The 19,668-nt window shown below is 42.1% G+C and overlaps 1 protein-coding gene across 1 annotated transcript in view; it reads left to right on the top strand.

Moving 5' to 3' along the window:
• The window catches only part of PTPRB (protein tyrosine phosphatase receptor type B), a 154,592-nt gene that overhangs the window by 42,258 nt on the left and 92,666 nt on the right, over positions 1-19,668 (top strand). The gene's annotated exons all lie outside the window — the stretch shown is intronic.

Below are 19,668 nucleotides of genomic sequence, written 5' to 3'. Positions count from 1 at the left end.
ATCATAGAGGTCTGGACCGTATGGAGAACTAAAGAGAAAAAGAACAACTAGAATCTGCAAAGATGTCCCCTGTGAGTCACTTAATGTAAATGTTTATTCTGCCTCTAATCAGTAGTGTAGTCACTGTATAATCTGCAGCAAGATGATAAGATAATGGGTGGTATGATTTTTTTTTTTTTGTGAAACAGCAACTCCCAGCATATCCTTATCATTGTTCGGGCAATGCTGGGAGCTGGAGTTTTACGCCGTACAAATGTATATGGCAGGGGTTGCACTAAATTGAGCTGTATTTGTGCTGGTGCTGTATTTATGTACTGAGCTTGGTTCTGGTGCTGTATTTATGTATTGAGCATGGTTCTGGTGCTGTATATATGTACTGAGCTTTGTTCTGGTGTTGTAATTATGCACTCAGCTTGGATCTGGTGCTGTATATATACTGAGCTTAGTTCTGGTGCTGTATTTAAGTACTGAGCTTTGTTCTGGTACTGTATATATGTATTAGCTTGGTTCTGAAGCTGTAATTATATAGGATATATTTATAATAACAAAATTTTTTCAATTCATTGTATATTTAATGGGAACTTGTCAGGTAGTTTTAACCCTTGAACCACCACATGTGGTAATACATGACCTGACCATATTTCTAAACATTCCCTTGTATGTTTTTTTCAGATGCAGCATAATCTATAAAATCAACTTTTAAAACGGCGCACACTTTATGCTAATTACTCATTAAAGCGTCATGAGGTGGTGCCGCTATCCTGAAGAGTCACATAGTCCTGCCTCCAAACCCAACTTTCCATGCTTGATTGCGCTATCCTGAAGAGTCACATAGTCCTACCTCCAACTCCAACTTTCCATGCTCGATTGCTCCAACTTTCTCGGATGCGTCATTGCCTGGTACTTCTTGGGCATGCACCGTGCAGTGAGGTGTATATATTACACAATACTCAGCACAACAAGAGTGTTTCAGAGTATGGTTGAGACCACTACGGGGCAGGGTCGATTCTAGGTTTTCTGCTGTCTCAGGCAAAAGTTTAAATGATGCCCCCCCTACCTAAAAATTGGGAAATCCAGGTAGCCAACTACTATTTGGTCACTCAGACTGATAAATCTAAGCCAAAATTTAAAGAAATTGTCTGAGAATTAAATTAATCTGGCTGCAGGAAATGTTATAGAATAAAAAATCAAACAGTACTCGCCTCTTATAGCCCCTGCTGCTTCAGCGCCGATACTCCGTTTGTCCCTGCTGGTCCTTGTTTATTTTTCTGCAGTGATGACAAGCCGTACATCCACGTTACCATTGCAGCAATTCACTGACTTCAGCAGTGATGCTAGCATGTATAGCATGTGACAGTTGAGGCCAGTGTACACATGGATATACAATACATACTCACTGCAGGGAAATAAACAAAGACCGATGCCGACCACTGGAGTATCTACGCCGGTGTGGCGGGGATTTTAACAGGTGAGTATAGCTTGATCTTTTATTTTATAACATTGCCTGTTGCTAGATGGTCGGGAGCAGCATGGTCTCATCTTACGCCAAATCCCCCTCCCCACAATCCCAAGGGCGGACCGTGACAGTATAGGAACCCTGTGAAAGAAATGTATTTAGGCCCCTCTTGCTTTAATAAATACACCTATGAAATAATACACAGAATGCTATCTTCTATATTTATAAAAATGAATTTCTGTTGTCTGTTCTTATGCACGGCCAAACGACTGAACCAATCTGCACCAAATTTAGCACATAAGTAAATCAGGTGCTTTCGAAGGTTTCAGCTCTGTAGGACCTACCGTTCTCGACATATTCACAAAAAATTGCAATACAAAAGCAAATATGGCACTACTGGCTTCCACATCAAGGACCTTCCTCCATATCACATCAGATGACCCGTATTAGCCAATAGAAGCTCGCAGGATCTTCATTCTTAGCCTCACTGACATACACACAGTTTTACACCGGGTTTCCATAACAATCCAGCCATCTTGCTTTACTCGCCGTGAACAGACTATACCTATACTACAGTGTATCTATACTGGATTTCAGCATTCTCATAACTTGAACCCCGTTCAGACCAGTCATGCCTCCAAAAAGGAACCCTGTACTTGGACATGATTGGATATGTCAGCTTCATATCAGTAGGAAACAAAGTTTTTAACCTTACACACAAACAACAAACAAATAAACCAGTGCGAAACTGGGTAACTTTGCTAGTTAATTATAAAAACATCCATAAAAAGTACCATACAAAGATAAAAGATCATGTACACACATTACCCAAGCTATATGGAAAGCCCCATTGATTTAGTCTCGAACCTTCATAATATCCCCAATAAGGTAATGCTGCACATAGTGCAGTGGTTAACAATATATGGACATGTTAAGTAGGCACAAAAACCCACATAAATATGGCAATGGAAGCACCAAAACAAAAGTATAAAGAGGTATACACACCAAATCAGTGAGGACATCAAACCCCTACACGTTTTTCGCACGTTGCTTCTCCCAGAAAAACGGAAGTGCGAAACACGTCTAGGGGCTGTGTGTTTTTCTACTCTATTCTGTACACGGATTAGTGCTACATTGCTGTATATAGATTTATACTGGCCCTATATCATTTGTTAGTGTTGTGCCCTCTTACTTTAATGCCAACAAAACACACAAAATGATCATATTATTTATATATAAAATAATAATAAAATATACATATTGTGAATTTAAAAGAGTTGTCCGGACCCACAGTAAATATTTATCAAATAAAATAAGAACGTTTTAAATCTCCCGCTGCTCCAGCGCCGATGCTCTCGTGGTCCCCACCAGTGTTCCAGCGATGACGTCAAGTATCGGTTACTTGAACACTGCAACAATTCACAGCACTCGGCATTCATGTTTCGTACATGCGCCTCTCACACTCAGGACACATGTCACACATGCACCCACTCATACTGGATACATGCAAGTGTCACACATGCTGATGTCACAAAACTATCTATTACAGACACACTGTAGTTAATACTTAGCAGATTTTTTTTGAACAGTGCTGACCCCTGCAGCATCAATGCAGACAGCAGTATGACATCCAAGCTGTGACAAAGCCCCTCCCTCAATACAGTAGCTCCACCCACTCATCGTGCTATTCATCACACCTTCCCAATGCTACAAACTCAGGACTTCTGTTAACTAGACTGATACTGCCCATGCTGCTGCCTACTCTAGCTGAAAATTAAGAGTGGCCACTCTATTTATTGACTGACTCCAGCAGCATCTAACACCAGTGGCCTTCACCAAGCGATCGCCCTACAGCCAGCGATGAAGGGGGTCTTGAACGTACCGTGTTAGCTGTTTCCGGAGTCAGTCAATCGATAGAGCGGCCGCTCTTAATTTTCACGTAAAGTAGACAGCAGCAGGGACAGCATAAGGGAAAAGGAAGGAGTGAGTCCATGGTTCGGGGGCGGTGGTTTGGGGCTGAAGACCATGTGCCCTTGCTGCACTTAGAAGGGGGCATCTGCTTGCGGCTCTTTGCCATGTCGCCGCCCCTCTGAAACACTGTAGGTTGCCACCTGGGGTGAGATGCAAATCTTGTCTCATGAACGAAACGGCCCTGCGGAGGGTTATACGCAGTCCAGCACAAGTCCTTGTAAGAAAAGGGCTACCATCACTTTAAGGATCAATGAACTGTAATTATAACAGCAATAAACAGGATCTATAGCAATACACTTGAACTTTTCTTGTTGCAGTAGGAGGGATTACTCACTACCACTTGTTTAGGTTCTAAACGCTTCTTGTGGCTTGACACCGTCCAGTAGTCCTCCAATAGTCCACTCTTCACAGGACTCTCTCACTTTCCTATTTAGGCCTCAGTCCACTTTACATCACAGGACTCTCACTTGTAGAGGCCTCATTCCAGCAGCCTTACAGGACAATCAGTAGGCCTCCGGGCAGACTCCTCCCAATAAGTGCAGGTTACTCACGTCCTCCCAGGATCTGAATGCTCACATCCCACGCGGATCCTGCAATGGCTTTCAATCAGAGCAGGTTATTTCCCACTCCTAGAGGGCCTCTCTCCAGTCACATACATGAACTCTGAGTTATAGCACCCCTCGGGGACTCTGCACCTCCCCGCTTCCCGTTGCTACACTTCCCAGCTTACCGCCAGCTTCGCAGTTGCCATTAGAGCTCTATTGTCCGCACAGAAGCTCCAGGAACAGAGTTTAACTACAAGTTTAAGATGTTCAGAAGCTCCTTCAGTGATGGCAAGAACTGGCGACAAACAGCATAAACAAACATGTAAACAAAGACATTGCATTATATACATGGCATGGTAACAAAAAACGTTAAGGGTATGTTTTCTGCAGGCTGAAAATTCTGCCTCAAATTTCTATCTGGAATTTTGAGGCAGATTTTGATCTGCCTGCACGCCATTTGCGGCGTTTTTGCAAAAACGCTGTGAAAAACGCTTTCTCTACCTCCCATTGCCAATGGGAGGTCAGCAGTGGCGGATTAAGAAGACCATGGGCCCTGGGCTGTTACCCAAACTTGGGCCCCCCTTCTCCACCACCACCCTGCCGCGCCGTAACTATTGCTAACACTACCTAAACACTAGTACACAAAGTAGGCACATTATGCACAAAGTACACACAGTACGCACATTATGCACAAAGTACGCACATTATGCACAAAGTACGCACATTATGCACAAAGTACACACAGTACACAAAGTAGGCACATTATGCACAAAGTACGCACATTATGCACATTATGCACAAAGTACGCACAGTACACAAAGTACCACATTATGCACAAAGTAGGCACATTATGCACAAAGTACGCACAGTACACAAAGTACCACATTATGCACAAAGTACGCAAATTATGCACAAAGTACGCACATTATGCACAAAGTAGGCACATTATGCACAAAGTACGCACATTATGCACAAAGTACACAAAGTACGCACATTATGCACAAAGTATGCACAGTACACAAAGTACCACATTATGCACAAAGTACGCACATTATGCACAAAGTACACACATTATGCACAAAGTACACAAAGTACGCACATTATGCACAAAGTATGCACAGTACACAAAGTACCACATTATGCACAAAGTACGCACATTATGCACAAAGTACACACATTATGCACAAAGTACACAAAGTACGCACATTATGCACAAAGTATGCACAGTACACAAAGTACCACATTATGCACAAAGTACGCACATTATGCACAAAGTACACACATTATGCACAAAGTACACAAAGTACGCACATTATGCACAAAGTACCCACATTATGCACAAAGTACACAAAGTACGCACATTATGCACAAAGTAGGCACATTATGCACAAAGTACGCACATTATGCACAAAGTACGCACATTATGCACAAAGTATGCACAGTACACAAAGTACCACATTATGCACAAAGTACGCACATTATGCACAAAGTAGGCACATTATGCACAAAGTACGCACATTATGCACAAAGTACGCACATTATGCACAAAGTATGCACAGCACACAAAGTACCACATTATGCACAAAGTACGCACATTATGCACAAAGTAGGCACATTATGCACAAAGTACGCACATTATGCACAAAGTACGCACATTATGCACAAAGTACGCACATTATGCACAAAGTAGGCACATTATGCACAAAGTATGCACAGTACACAAAGTACCACATTATGCACAAAGTACGCACATTATGCACAAAGTACGCACATTATGCACAAAGTACGCACAAAGTACGCACATTATGCACAAAGTACGCACAAAGTACGCACATTATGCACAAAGTACGCACATTATGCACAAAGTACGCACAGTACAAAGTACGCACATTATGCACAAAGTACGCACAGTACACAAAGTACACACATTATGCACAAAGTACACAAAGTAGGCACATTATACACAAAGTATGCATAGTACACAAAGTACACACGAGTATGCACATTATACACTAAGTAGGCACATTATACACGAGTATGCACATTATACACAAAGTACACCTTGTAAACACATGAATATGGACATTAAACATACATGAATATGGACATTAAACATACATGAATATGGACATTAAACATACATGAATATGGACATTAAACATACATGAATATGGACATTAAACACACATGAATATGGATATTAAACACACATGCACTTACCTTTTATGTCTTCACTGCAGCTCTTCTCCTGCTCACAGCACAGAGCCCGCCGACAGTCTCCCCTCCCCCATGTCCCGACAGCTAGCAGCAGAGATGTTTAGAGCAGGGAAGGGGGGCTGGAGGGGGAGCTTCTAAAGCAGCACAGACCACGGCTGCTAAGTAGAAGCAAAGCTCCCCTCGCCTGACAGGTGCGGTCCTGGCACCGGGGCTCCCTCCGGTGCTAGCGACGCCACTGGGCATGAGGGGGTTCGGGCGGTCATAGGCTCCTTGGGCCCCCTGGCAGTCTTGGGCCCCGGGCGACCGCCCGAAACGCCCTAATGATAATCCGCCACTGGAGGTCAGAGACGTAAACGCCCGAAGATAGGGCATGTTGCTTCTTTTTCCCGAGAGACGGAAATCAATGGGAGGCGGTTTTGGCAGTTTTTTTGCGCATTTTCCGACGAGGTTTCAGGACACTTCTTGGGACGTTTTTTGGAGGCGTAACAAACACAGCGAAAAACGCGAGTTGCTACAAAAACGTCTGAAAATCAGGAGCTGTTTTCGCCTGAAAACAGCTCCGTATTTTCAGAAGTTTTTGCTCACTGCGTGTGAACATACCCTTAGATAGCTCATTGATTTCAATGAAATTTGTGTAATGCATAATTTTCCTTGTGATGGTGCTGCAGGGGAATTCAATACTTGACGTCGGGTTCCCGCACAGATTGCAGATGATTATTTGGAAGCTTTTCTAACAAAAAAGGATTGTCCAAAGCAGACAACCCGACAACCCCTTTAAGAGCTAGGTTGAGAATAAAACGAGTTGCATACTATGCTCTCAAAATATTAGAATAGGTGGCATACCTAAATGCTGTCTGAATTTGGATGTGCTCACAATTGCAGCCTTTGATCAAAGCAAATAACATGTATGATATGTTTTGAGGCAGAAGAAAAGTCCTTCATCTTCACAATTGACATAAAATGTTTCGTTTATCCAGTAACATTTTGCTGTGAGTGAACCTAGAGCTTATGCTTTAAAAGCCGCACAGACAAAGGTTGTTCAAAGCTCATTTCCTCTTGATAATAAGGGAGTGAAGTTGGTATTTTAAAAAAAATGTCAGGAAACCTTGGGAAAGTGTCTGCAGCAAAAGACCCTGGAGCCTGCTATTAGCCACATATCCGGGCACTCCCTAAACTTCCGCTGCCTGTACAGTAAAATGATTGAGCTCAGGAAGCCATGTTAACTAATGGATTACCTGCTCCGTGGATTATATTCAGGGCCATATTTAACACGTCCTTTATACAAAAGTGAGAATCCTTATTCATGTGAAAACAATGCAAGCAACAATGAATACCTTCCCCCAAGGCATCTGTATGTTTTTATTTTTAGTGTCACAGGAAGATTGAGATTTAATTATTTCCCAAGGTCACTGAGTTACATCAGTCTGAGATAAAGAATGTAAACTACATGACAGTCCAAAAACCACCTGCTCAATATAAAACACCTCTAAGGGCTCATTCACACTAATGTAATTCTCGTCCATGTGACGGGCGTTAAAACAACGGCCGTCACACGGACCCATGCATTTCAATGGGGCCGTTCACACGACCGTTGTCCTATTTTACTGTTTGTCACGCAACCCTCCATAGACTGTAGTCTGTGGGGGATCCGTGAAATCGCGGCCCGCATAGGTCCACCTCGTTCGTATGAATGTAGCCTTAAGCCCAGTTCATATGTTTGTTTTCAGGCACACAGGTATAATACGGGATTAGTCCCTGATGTATACGGTTACGTGAAAATAGCCCCCATGCACCCAGCGTATGTCAAAAGATTGTGCTTTTAACATATGCTGGGCCAGTTTGCATCGGCAGAAGAGATGAGCGAATTGATTCTACACAATTTTAATTTGTTACAAATTTCCCAAAATTTTCGGATTTTCGAGAATCTGAAACTTTTGGGATTTGTCCCACATAAATCGCTCAAAATGGTGGGTGCCATTTTAAAGATCAGAAGAAGACAGAAGAAGAATTACATGATCTCCCCATAATGCCTTGCAGGCAGCCCTCCTGCTAGGGCAGCCAATCATAATGGGTATAGGTGTGAGTCACTGATAAATCAGTAGATAACAGTCATGAGTCATAGCCACTATAAACAGCCCAAGCAGAAAATGCTGGTGCTATGTGGCTGGGGATACAGATAGGAGAGACAGGACGTCAGACAAAGAGTGAGAGACAGTAAAGCACAGAATACAGGTAGATAGTGGATCAGTGTCATTGAGAGTATTTCATAGTGAGAGGTAGAGAATAATTAGTTATATTTGCAATCATTTGATAGATTGAAAGATAGATTTTAGAAAGAGATAGTAGTCAGTGTGTTAGTTAGGCAGGCACAGGCACCCATTGCTGTCAGTGAGTGCTGCTGCAGCTATAGAATTCTTGCATTAATTTGTGAATCACCAATCTTCATCACATCTTTCACAAATCTTCTTTAACCCCTTCCCGACATCCGCTGTATATACGGCACACGTCGGGTGGGGGAGTATGGAGTGGGCTCACGGGATAACACGGCAGGGCTTCGTATGGAGATTGTCAGTATTACGATACACTGCAATACGTTAGTATTGCAGTATATTGTGCAAGCGATCCAACGATCGTGGTTCAAGTCCCCTAGGGGGGACTAGTAAAAAAAGTGAAAAACAGTAAAATAAAGATTTTTTTAATAAATAAACAAAATATATAAATTAAAAGTAAAAAAAAAAACCTTTTCCCATTTTCCCTCAAGAACAAAGTAAAAAAAAAACAATAATTAACATAACTGGTATTGACGCATGCGTAACAGTCTGAACTATTACAATATATCATTATTTAGTCTCCTCATGGAGAATGCCATAAAAAATTAAAATTAAAACCGCCAGAATCGCTGTTTTTGGTCACTTCATCTCCCACACAAATTTAATAAAAAGTGATTAAAAAGCCTCACGTACCCAAAATGGTACCAATGAAAAGTACAACTCACCCCACAAATAAATAAGCACTCATATTGCTCAATTGACAGAAGAATAAAAAAGTTATGGCTCTCAGAATATGGCGACAAAACTCAAATTTTATTTTTAACAATCAGTTTTTTCTTTGTAAAAGTAGTAAAACATAAAAAAAACTATATACATTTGGTATCGGTCTAATCGTATTGACCCGCAGAATAAATTTAACATGTTGTTTTTACCACATGTTGAAACGCCGTAAAAACAAAACTCCCCAAAAGATTGAGGAATCGCTGTTTTTTTCCTTTTCCACCCAGAAATATTTTTTTACAGCTTCCCACTACATTATATGGTACAATAAATGGTGCCGTGAAAATCTACAACTCGTCCCACAAAAAACAAGCCCTCATACGGCAATTTTGATGGAAAAATACCAAAGTTATGGCTTTTGGAAGGTGGGGAGAAAACAACAAAAGTAAAAATCCAAAAAATGGCTGCGGTGGGAAGGGGATAATAATATCCTAGTGCGGATATCGTGCCGCTGCCTGCTGATACAGATGTCACAGACATGGCGTTACTCATTGTTTTGCTAATTGCTGATAATAGTGGCACTAAAACTTGTCGTATACTGCATCAAGCATTTATAGACCAGCCTTAGGCCTTATTCACACGGACGTGTCCGTTTTGCGCGCGCCAAAATAGCTGCGTTTTGTGCGCAAAAGGTCCATGTGGCATCAGCATATGGTGCGTGGCTGCGTGATTTTCGCGCAGCCGGCATTATTATGACACTTTGGTTTTATGTTTACAAACAGAAAAGCACGAGGTGCTGTTCTGTTTTCATTAATTTACTTTACTACTGTAGCTAAGTGCTTCCGTGTGCCATGCGCGATTTGCACGCACCCATTGACTTCAATGGGTGCGTGCTGCGCGAAACACGGGCAAGTATAGGACATGTTGTGAGTTTCACGCAGTGAACATACGCTGCGAGAAATTCACTGATAGTCTGAACCGCCCCATTCACTAACATAGGTCTTGTGAATAAGACCTTATACTTCAGTCTGCGTCCAAGTGACAATATTTTTTCAAACAAATACAGTAAGGCTACATGCACAGGTTGCGTAATTTAATGCAGAAAATCCACATCAAAACCTCAGGTATATGCACGTAATTCCGCAACTAAAACCGCACCTTATGGTGCATTTTTGATGCGCTTTTAGGTGCGGTTTTTACATTTTGATGCGGAAATAGGTGCGTTTTTATGCTGCGAATTTTGGTGCGTTTTTCTTTAAAGCTAGGCAGATACAATTGGCAAGCGGACACGCAAGATATATGGACATGCTGCGGATTTTAAAATATGCACCACAGGTCAATTTAGATGCAGAAAAAAAAAGCAGCGTGTAGTAAGAGATTTCTTGAAATCTCATTTACTTTGCTGGTACTGTATTATGCTGCGGATTTGCCGCATGAAATACGTGTGGCAAATCCGCACGTAATACGCAACGTGTGCATTCCGCCTAAAAAGCCATTGCTTCTTCACTTTTCAGGACGATTAGGCACGCAGTCACTAGTACATGTAATCCCGGCGGTGGAAGTGGTGGATAATATATTATATACATATTTTATATATATATATATATATATATATATATATATATATATATATATATATATATATATATATATTCATTTATTTATTTATTTATTTATTTATTTATTTATTGTATCTTTAAAATAACACCAAATCATTTGGTACTCAGCAAAAAGGAATCATTTTTGGTCCGCTTGTTAAAAAGCCATTGCTCCTTTTGACACCACCATGTGTGTATCAACCCCTGCAGGCATCTGCCCCAATAAGGGAAAATATTTGGACCGGTTTTTTTTTCTTTTAAAATGCATAAAAAATACGACAGTGTGTTTTTAATCAGTTTGTTTGTTACCATGGCTACCATTTGATTACTCATAGCCATATACTGTTTGCTGCTGTCACTTCAACATTACTAATGCTGACTTGGTGTTAAAGAACTTAAGAGGGGTTGGATACAGTCCTATAAGACCTCCGTGTCATACACGACTTCTCAGGGCAATAGGGGCACTTTCGATTAGCAGCAAATTTATTTGGACCAAATTGAATCTGACGGCCGGTTTGACCGAACAGGAAATTTCGCTCATCTCTATACACTTTACAGTGTATAAAAAGGCATATTCTGCCACACTTTTTTTATGCAGTGGGGCATAGTAAATAAAAGTATACTGTGCAGTGTATTTTTTTTGCAACTGAAGTCAATGGAGTCAATACAGTGGCATACATTGCAGGCATATACGTCAGTGGCATACGTCATAGAATACTCCTGGCGTATACCTTTGACTTGCCTGAAAAAAACAGGATGTGAACTGAGCTTAATACAGCCCCCCATGCAGCTTTCCGGTGTAAAAAGTGAGAATTTATAATATTTTTACATTATATTTGAATATTAATCACCCAGCCAGCATTGGAATGGGCTTCCTTAGGCTTACCAGAGGAAATTATTCTGATGTCCAACTACCTGGGAGGAGGGGGCTGTGTGGCATTACCTGGGGGGGCTGTGTGGCACTACCTGGCAGGAGGGGGCTGTGTGGCATTACCTGAGGGGGGGCTGTGTGGCACTACCTGGGAGGGGGCTGTGTGGCACTATCTACAGAGGGCACTACAGTTACGGGGGTACAAACTGGGGGCCTAACTTCTATATGGGGGCATAAACTGGGCCTAACTTCTATATGGGGGGGCACAAAGTGACGTTTTCTGCCATTTTACTGACGCCGTGAGTTCCCCGGCAAAGGGGCAAACTAAGTCTGTGTCGCCCAAGGACCCACATAGACCTGGAGCGGTCCTGCTCCATCTATACTGAACATGTGCAGATTCAATTGTAGTTGTACTATAAACTTTGCTGCCATTGGACATGCATGACATGTCATCAATAAGGTCTAAAAGGTTATTTGTGAACAAACTCATAGAAAATAGACCCTAGTGGTTCGTAAATGGCTCTAAACTCAGTTCTAAATGTGCCTGTTTTGTGCTGGACTTTTAGGGCCGATTACTGCATCAGAGCCTGGACCCACCAGAGGATCCTTTAATATTCTGAGGGTCTAGTCCAGGGGCGTAACTAGGAAAGACTGGGCCCTATAGCAAACTCTTGACCAGGGACCCCCCCGGGTGCCACAAGCAACCCCCCTTATAAATAGCGCCCCCTGTAGAGTGTGCCATACAGCCACCCTGTAGACTGTGCTATATAGCCCCGCCTATAGACGGTGTCACACCCCATTTGTAGATAGCGCCCCCACCTCCCCCTTGTAGATAGTGCCATACAGCCCCCCTGTAGATATCGCCATAAAGCCCCTACTGTATATAGCGCTATACAGCTCCCACTGTATATAGTGCCACACAGACCCCTCCCTTGTATATAGTGCCACACAGCCACCCTTAGTAGATAGGGCCACACACAGACCCCTCCCCCTTGTAAATAGTGCCATACAGTTCCCCCATGTGTATAGTGCCACACAACTCCCCCTTCTGTATAGTGCCACACAGCCCCCCTTTGTGTATAGTGCCACAAGGCAATGGTGCATCCAAGAAAGTTGTATCAGCCAGGGAAATGTCACTCAAACATGCAAAGGTGGGTTTGGAGGCAGGACTATGTGACTCTACAGGATAGCGGCACCGCCCCATGACCCTCTAATGAGTAATTAGCATTTAGCGTGCGCCTTTTTAAAAGTGGATTTTAAAGATTTTGCTGCATCTGAAAAAAACATAAAAGGGAATGTTTGGAAATATTGTCAGGTCATGTATTACCGCATGGTGGCGGTTCAAGGGGTTAAAACTACCAGACAGGTTCCAATTAAATATACAATGAATTGAGAACGATTCCATCTGCTCTGCAATTTTGTTATTAGAAATATATCCTATATAATTACAGATCCAGAACCAAGCTCTGACATATATACAGTATCACAACCAAGCTCAGTACATAAATACAGCACTAGAACCAACCTCAGTACATATATACATCCCCAGAACCGAGCTCAGAACGTCTATACAGCACCAGAACCAAGCTCAGTACATAAATACAGCACCAGAACCAACCTCAGTACATAAATACAGCACTAAAACTAAGCTCAGTACATAAATACATCCCCAGAACCAAGCTCAGTACATAAATACAACACCAGAACCATGCTCAGTACATAAATATAGCACCAGAACAATCTCATACGTATATACAGCACCAGAACCGATCTCAGTACATAAATACATCACTAGAACCGAGCTTAGTACATATATAAATCCCCAAAACCAAGCTTAGTACATATATACAGCAACAGAACCGAGCTCAGTACATAAATACAGCACCAAAACAAATCTCATACGTGTATATACAGCACCAGTACAAAGCTCAGTACTTACATACAGAATCAGAACTAACATCAGTACATATATACAACACCAGAATAAATACAGCTCAATTTAGTGCAAGCCCTGCCGTATAAGTTTGTACGGAGTAAAACTACAGCTCCCAGCATGGCCCGAACAATGGTAAGAATTTGCTGGGAGATGCTGTTTCACAAAAAAAAAAATCACCCCCCCCCCCCCATCATCGCGCTGCAGATCATACAGCGACTACATTACTGATTAGAGGCAGAATAAACATTAACATTAAGTGACTCACCGGTGACATCTCAGATTCTAGTTATTTTCTTCTCCCTCCGTTCCAGACCTCTATGATGTATTTCTACCGGCCATGACCCATTTCTGCAGTTTTCCACTCAGATGTCTTCAGCTTCTCACTTTTAAAACATTTCTGCACCTATAAACGAAGTAAAAATTCTCAACACCTCTAAATATAATAAAGCGCCATACACTGCACCTCTAACTATAATAGAGCCATAAACTGTGTCCATGATTATAATAGTACCATACACTGTGTCCCTGATTATAATAGTATCATACACTGTCACACACCCACACCGTTCCCCCTGTAGATAGTGCCCCCATAGCCCCCTGTAGATAGTGACCCCCCCCCCCCCATAGAGCCTCTTTAGATAGTGCCCTACATAAAAGCCCCTGTAGATAGTGTCCCACATTCAACCCTCTATAGATGTGGACACATATGGACTCCCAAGTTGCAAGGCAATAGTGCTAACCACTGAGCCACCATGCTGCCCTACATATAGCTTCCCCTATAGATAGTGCTCCTTGTATAGCCCACCTCTGTAGATAGTGTCTCACATATAGCTCCCCATGTATATAGTGTACCACATATAGCCCAGCCCTGTAAACAGTGCCCTACATATAGCCACCATGTAGCTAGTGCCCCACAGGTAACCCACCCCTGTATATAGTGTCCAACATATAGCCCACCCTATAGAAAGTTCCTTAAAAATAGCTCCCCTATAGATAGTACTCTACATATAGCCCACCCCTGTATAGCATCTCACATATAGCTCCCCCTGTATATAGTGCCCCACATATAGACCCCCTGTAGATAGTGCCCCACATATAGACCCCCCTGTAGATAGTGCCCCACATCCACACATATAGACCCCCTGTATATAGTGGCCCACATCCCCACATATAGACTCCCCTGTAGATAGTGGCCCACATATAGACCCGCCTATATACAGTGGCCCACATCCCCTCATATAGACGACCCCCCCCTGTACATAAAGCCCCCCTGTAGATAAGGCCACTCACAGTTTTATTACAAAAAAACAAATAACTTTACATACTCACATGATACCATTCCCACGCAGTCCAATGGCAATGCAGATCTGCTCTCTTCTGAGCAGGTCTGCTGGAGCTGAACGACGCGTCGTTCAACGACGCTGATTGGCGGGGCAGAATGACTTGCCCCGTCAATCAGCGCCTTTCAAGCATGTCGTTGAAAGGCGCTGATTGGCCGGGCTAGTCATTTTGCCCCGGCAATCAGCATCATTGTAAGGTGCTGAATGGGCGGCCACAGAACATGCCTGGCCATTCAGCGCTAATGCATGTATTTGACTGACGCTATCACTGGGGCCCGCTCTGGTGCTAGCGACGCTTACGGGCATGAGAGGGCCTGTGTCGCCCGGCCCATACTTGTTAGAGGCTCGGCAGGGCGGGTCCCGTAGTATCGGCGCTACCGCTGTAGCAGCCATAACGGCTGCTAGCGGCACCACCGAGCATATGGGGGGGCGTGTCGGCTGGTGGCACGGGACCCCTCATACTGCGGGCCCAATAGCAGCCGCTACGGCTGCTACCGCGGTAGTTACGCCACTGGTCTAGTCTATCCATGTACTTCGCATTCCTAAATGGCAAACCTACCTAATATGCCAGTGATACATCCCTGTTCGAATGTGGCTGCAGATTTGTGGTTCAGTAGTCTGGGTGCTGTAATGGCTATCATATTTGTTTATTGCTTTCCTAGAAAGAGATGTAACATAGGAATGAATAAACAAACAGAATTTTAATACCAAAGGTAAAGAACTCATGGATAGGTGACTTTAATTTTTCTTTTAAGTGTAAATGCTATTTTTGATTTTACATTTACAAAAGACTTGACAATTAATACTGTTATTATTTGACTCTAATACCTGTAATTTAGAACAAAGCTAAGCAATGCTTCATGGGAGCCCATTTAGTGAAGATGATATTTATTTATCAGCGTAGTTGCCTGTCTGGGGAGCTTGGGGAATGGCCAGCGCTTTACAATTGTTATAAGTTAGGGGCCGCATAAGCAAATATACACTACCGTTCAAAAGTTTAGGGTCATTTAGAAATTTCCTTCTTTTTGAAAGAAAAGCACAGTTTTTTTCAATGAAGATAACATTAAATTAATCAGAAATACACTCTATACATTGTTAATGTGCTAAATGACTATCCTAGCTGCAAACGTCTGGTTTTTAATGCAATATCTACATAGGTGTATAGAGGCCCATTTCCAGCAACCATCACTCCAGTGTTCTAATGGTACATTGTGTTTGCTAACTGTGTTAGAAGGCTAATGGATGATTAGAAAACACTGAAAACCCTTGTGCAATTATGTTAGCACCGCTGTAAACAGTTTTGCTGTTTAGAGGAGCTATAAAACTGACCTTCCTTTGAGCTAGTTGAGAATCTGGAGCATTACATTTGTGGGTTCGATTAAACTCTCAAAATGGCTAGAAAAAGAGAGCTTTCATGTGAAACTCGACAGTCTATTCTTGTTCTTAGAAATTAAGGCTATTCCATGCGAGAAATTGCCAAGAAACTGAAAATTTCCTACAACGGTGTGTACTACTCCCTTCAGAAGACAGCACACACAGGCTCTAACTAGACTAGAAAGAGAAGTGGGAGACCCTACTGCACAACTGAGCAACAAGACAAGTACATTAGAGTCTCTAGTTTGAGAAATAGACGCCTCACAGGTCCTCAACTGGCAGCTTCATTAAATAGTACCCGCAAAACGCCAGTGTCAACGTCTACAGTGAAGAGGCGACACCAGGATGCTGGCCTTCAGGGCAGAGTGGCAAAGAAAAAGCCATATCTGAGACTGGCTAATAAAAGGAAAAGATTAATATGGGCAAAAGCACACAGACATTGGACCGAGGAAGATTGGAAAAAGTGTTATGGACAGACGAATCGAAGTTTGAGGTGTTTGGATCACACAGAAGAACATTTGTGAGATGCAGAACAACTGAAAAGATGCTGGAAGAGTGCCTGACGCCATCTGTCAAGCATGGTGGAGGTAATGTGATGGTCTGGGGTTGCTTTGGTGCTGGTAAAGTGGGAGATTTGTACAAGGTAAAATGGATTTTCAATAAGGAAGGTCTATCACTCCATTTTGCAACGCCATGCCATACCCTGTGGACAGCGCTTGATTGGAGCCAATTTCATCCTACAACAGGACAATGACCCAAAGCACACCTCCAAATTATGCAAGAACTATTTAGGGAAGAAGCAGGCAGCTGGTATTCTATCTGTAATGGAGTGGCCAGCGCAGTCACCAGATCTCAACCCCATAAGGCTGTTGTGGGAGCAGCTTGACCGTATGGTACGCAAGAAGTGCCCATCAAGCCAATCCAACTTGTGGGAGGGCCTTCTGGAAGCAAAGGGTGAAATTTCTCCCGATTACCTCAGCAAATTAACAGCTAGAATGCCAAAGGTCTGCAATGCTGTAATTCCTGCAAATGGAGCATTCTTTGACGAAAGCAAAGTTTGAAGGAGAAAATTATTATTTCAAATAAAAATCATTATTTCTAACCTTGTCAATGTCTTGACTATTTTTCAGTCATTTTGCAACTCATTTGATAAATATAAGTGTGAGTTTTCATGGAAAACACAAAATTGTCTGGGTGACCCCAAACTTTTGAACGGTAGTGTATATATACTATCAAAGAACTCATAACATAAGTGGATACTGATTGTAGCTCTGCACTTTTACAGTATAAACTATGATTACACATGTAATATAATATTAGTAACATAGTAAGGTTGAAAAAGACCGCCTAGTTCAAACTGTTATCCCAGAGTTTTGATCTAGCGGAAGGTGAAACAACCCTTATGAGGCAGCAGCCGCTTGTCTTTATTTTACCAGGGCAAACAGGATTGTAAAAGTGAGGTTTCCAAATTTGTGGAAATGGTAACATAGCATACTCACTTTGCCCGCTTTCTACATGTACTACATCCCATATTTTTAAATAAATGGCTAGGGTGTTAGGCCCCATGCACATGACCATGCCCGTAATCACAGTCCATGATTACGGGCACGGTGGCCGCTGACGGCTGCGGACAGCCACCTGCATTTGCGGGCCATGCTCTCATATAAAGTATGGGAGCACGGTCCGTAAAAAGCACAAAATAGGACATGTCCTATCTTTTGCGGGGCTTTTCTACGGCACGGACAACTTTCCATAAATATACAGGAAGAAATTGGTTCGTAACTATGGACTGTAATTACGGTCCATAATTACGGACGAAATCTATGGTCATGTGCATGGGGCCTAAGTGAGAGCTTTATCTGGTAATATCTCTAGTGATCTAGGGGGGTTTAATGGTTATAAGTTAGAACATTATATCCCTGGAGTTCTAGGTTGGGTTAGAGGGTAACACCTAATATTCTTCATGGTTAAAGATGGTGAAGGGGCTAATGGCATTATCTGCAGTGTTCTAGGGAAGTAAAAGGACATAGTTTGCATACAATTAACTCAAAATATGTCCAAAATTCTGTGCTGATTAATTCCATAATATATCCTTAGAATGGTTGACCATCTTGTTTTATTACAGACCTCCAAATCCCCTTCTTCCCACTCATACAATAATACGGTTAAACTCTACTCTAGGAGGTGCCAATTCTATACTTCATGTACAGTTCCCATTGAGCACAATACTAACTGTATAAATCTGTATATAAGGAACTCCAAGCATACAAAATATTAAACAGTGGTCTGAGTTTTTTTTATTACTAATCCCTCCAATCTCATTCAACTTTCTTTTAGAAAAGTGATATAAAATGTGATCTCAGTGTGCCCAAGCACATAAAGGCTATGTACTCCTTTGAACTGAATTTTTTTTTTATTGTTAATTTGTTTCCTAAATGTAAAATTAAGCAACTTTCTAAATGGTCTTCATTAAAAATGTGGCTGCTGTAGAGTCTGTGTAACTCCAGTAGATAGCTGGTCAGCCATCAGGAGCAGTGGACCGATAGATTTCAGTTAGAATTTACAGGAGACTAGCTGTCTACAGAAGTTACAAAGGCTCTACAGCAGCCAAATGGTAGGACATTTTTAGTGAAGACTATTTAGAAAGTTGCTTAATTTTGCATTTAGGAAGCAAATGAACCATGAAATGTCAGTTCAAATGTGTACATAGTCTTTAAGCTATTATTTAGTAAGTAAAGGTCTTAGTTAATTTAGTCTATAAGCACAGACTATTCTCCCACCAACACGGGCCCCTCTCAATCACAACCGCATTTAGTGTCAAGTGAATTTAGGACATGAAAAGCTTATGATTATTTTAGTCTTCACTCTGTCCCCTATGTCCTTTCCTCCTTATCTTTCACGCCCAGGGATCTGCATTCAGTTTCCCAGTGCCCAATTTTTTTCTTCTGTTCCATCATTCACAGTGATTTTGGCTACTGATCCTTATAACAGCTGCTATGCCTGCTACACCCACTGGAACCTATGCAGTGCTATTAAAAGTATAAATAATAAAAGGACTGCATTAAACCGAAGATAAGGTCTGTTGTTGTTGTCATGATACAGTGCCGTCAAACTGCAACAAGGATGCAAGGGAGCAAATATATATGCAAATTAAAGGGGTTTTTAGGATTACAAAAGTAATTTTCAAATTTTCAATGTGGCCCCGTTGCGATCCGCGGCTTACCGCGACTGTGACACAACAATCGCAGAAAATCCAGCAGGTACAGATTTTTCGCGACTGTAGTGATGCGGTTTCCTTTTTAATCTTAGGGATAGTATAGTCATATGGTTGCATATTAGGGTTCCTATGGTGATCTTAGTTCTGTCCAGT

The sequence above is a fragment of the Rhinoderma darwinii genome, chromosome 3 (assembly GCF_050947455.1).
Source record: "Rhinoderma darwinii isolate aRhiDar2 chromosome 3, aRhiDar2.hap1, whole genome shotgun sequence".
Lineage (NCBI taxonomy): Eukaryota > Metazoa > Chordata > Amphibia > Anura > Rhinodermatidae > Rhinoderma > Rhinoderma darwinii.
The sequence above is the reverse complement of the archived record's forward strand: the minus strand, read 5'-3'. Positions and strand labels throughout refer to the sequence as shown.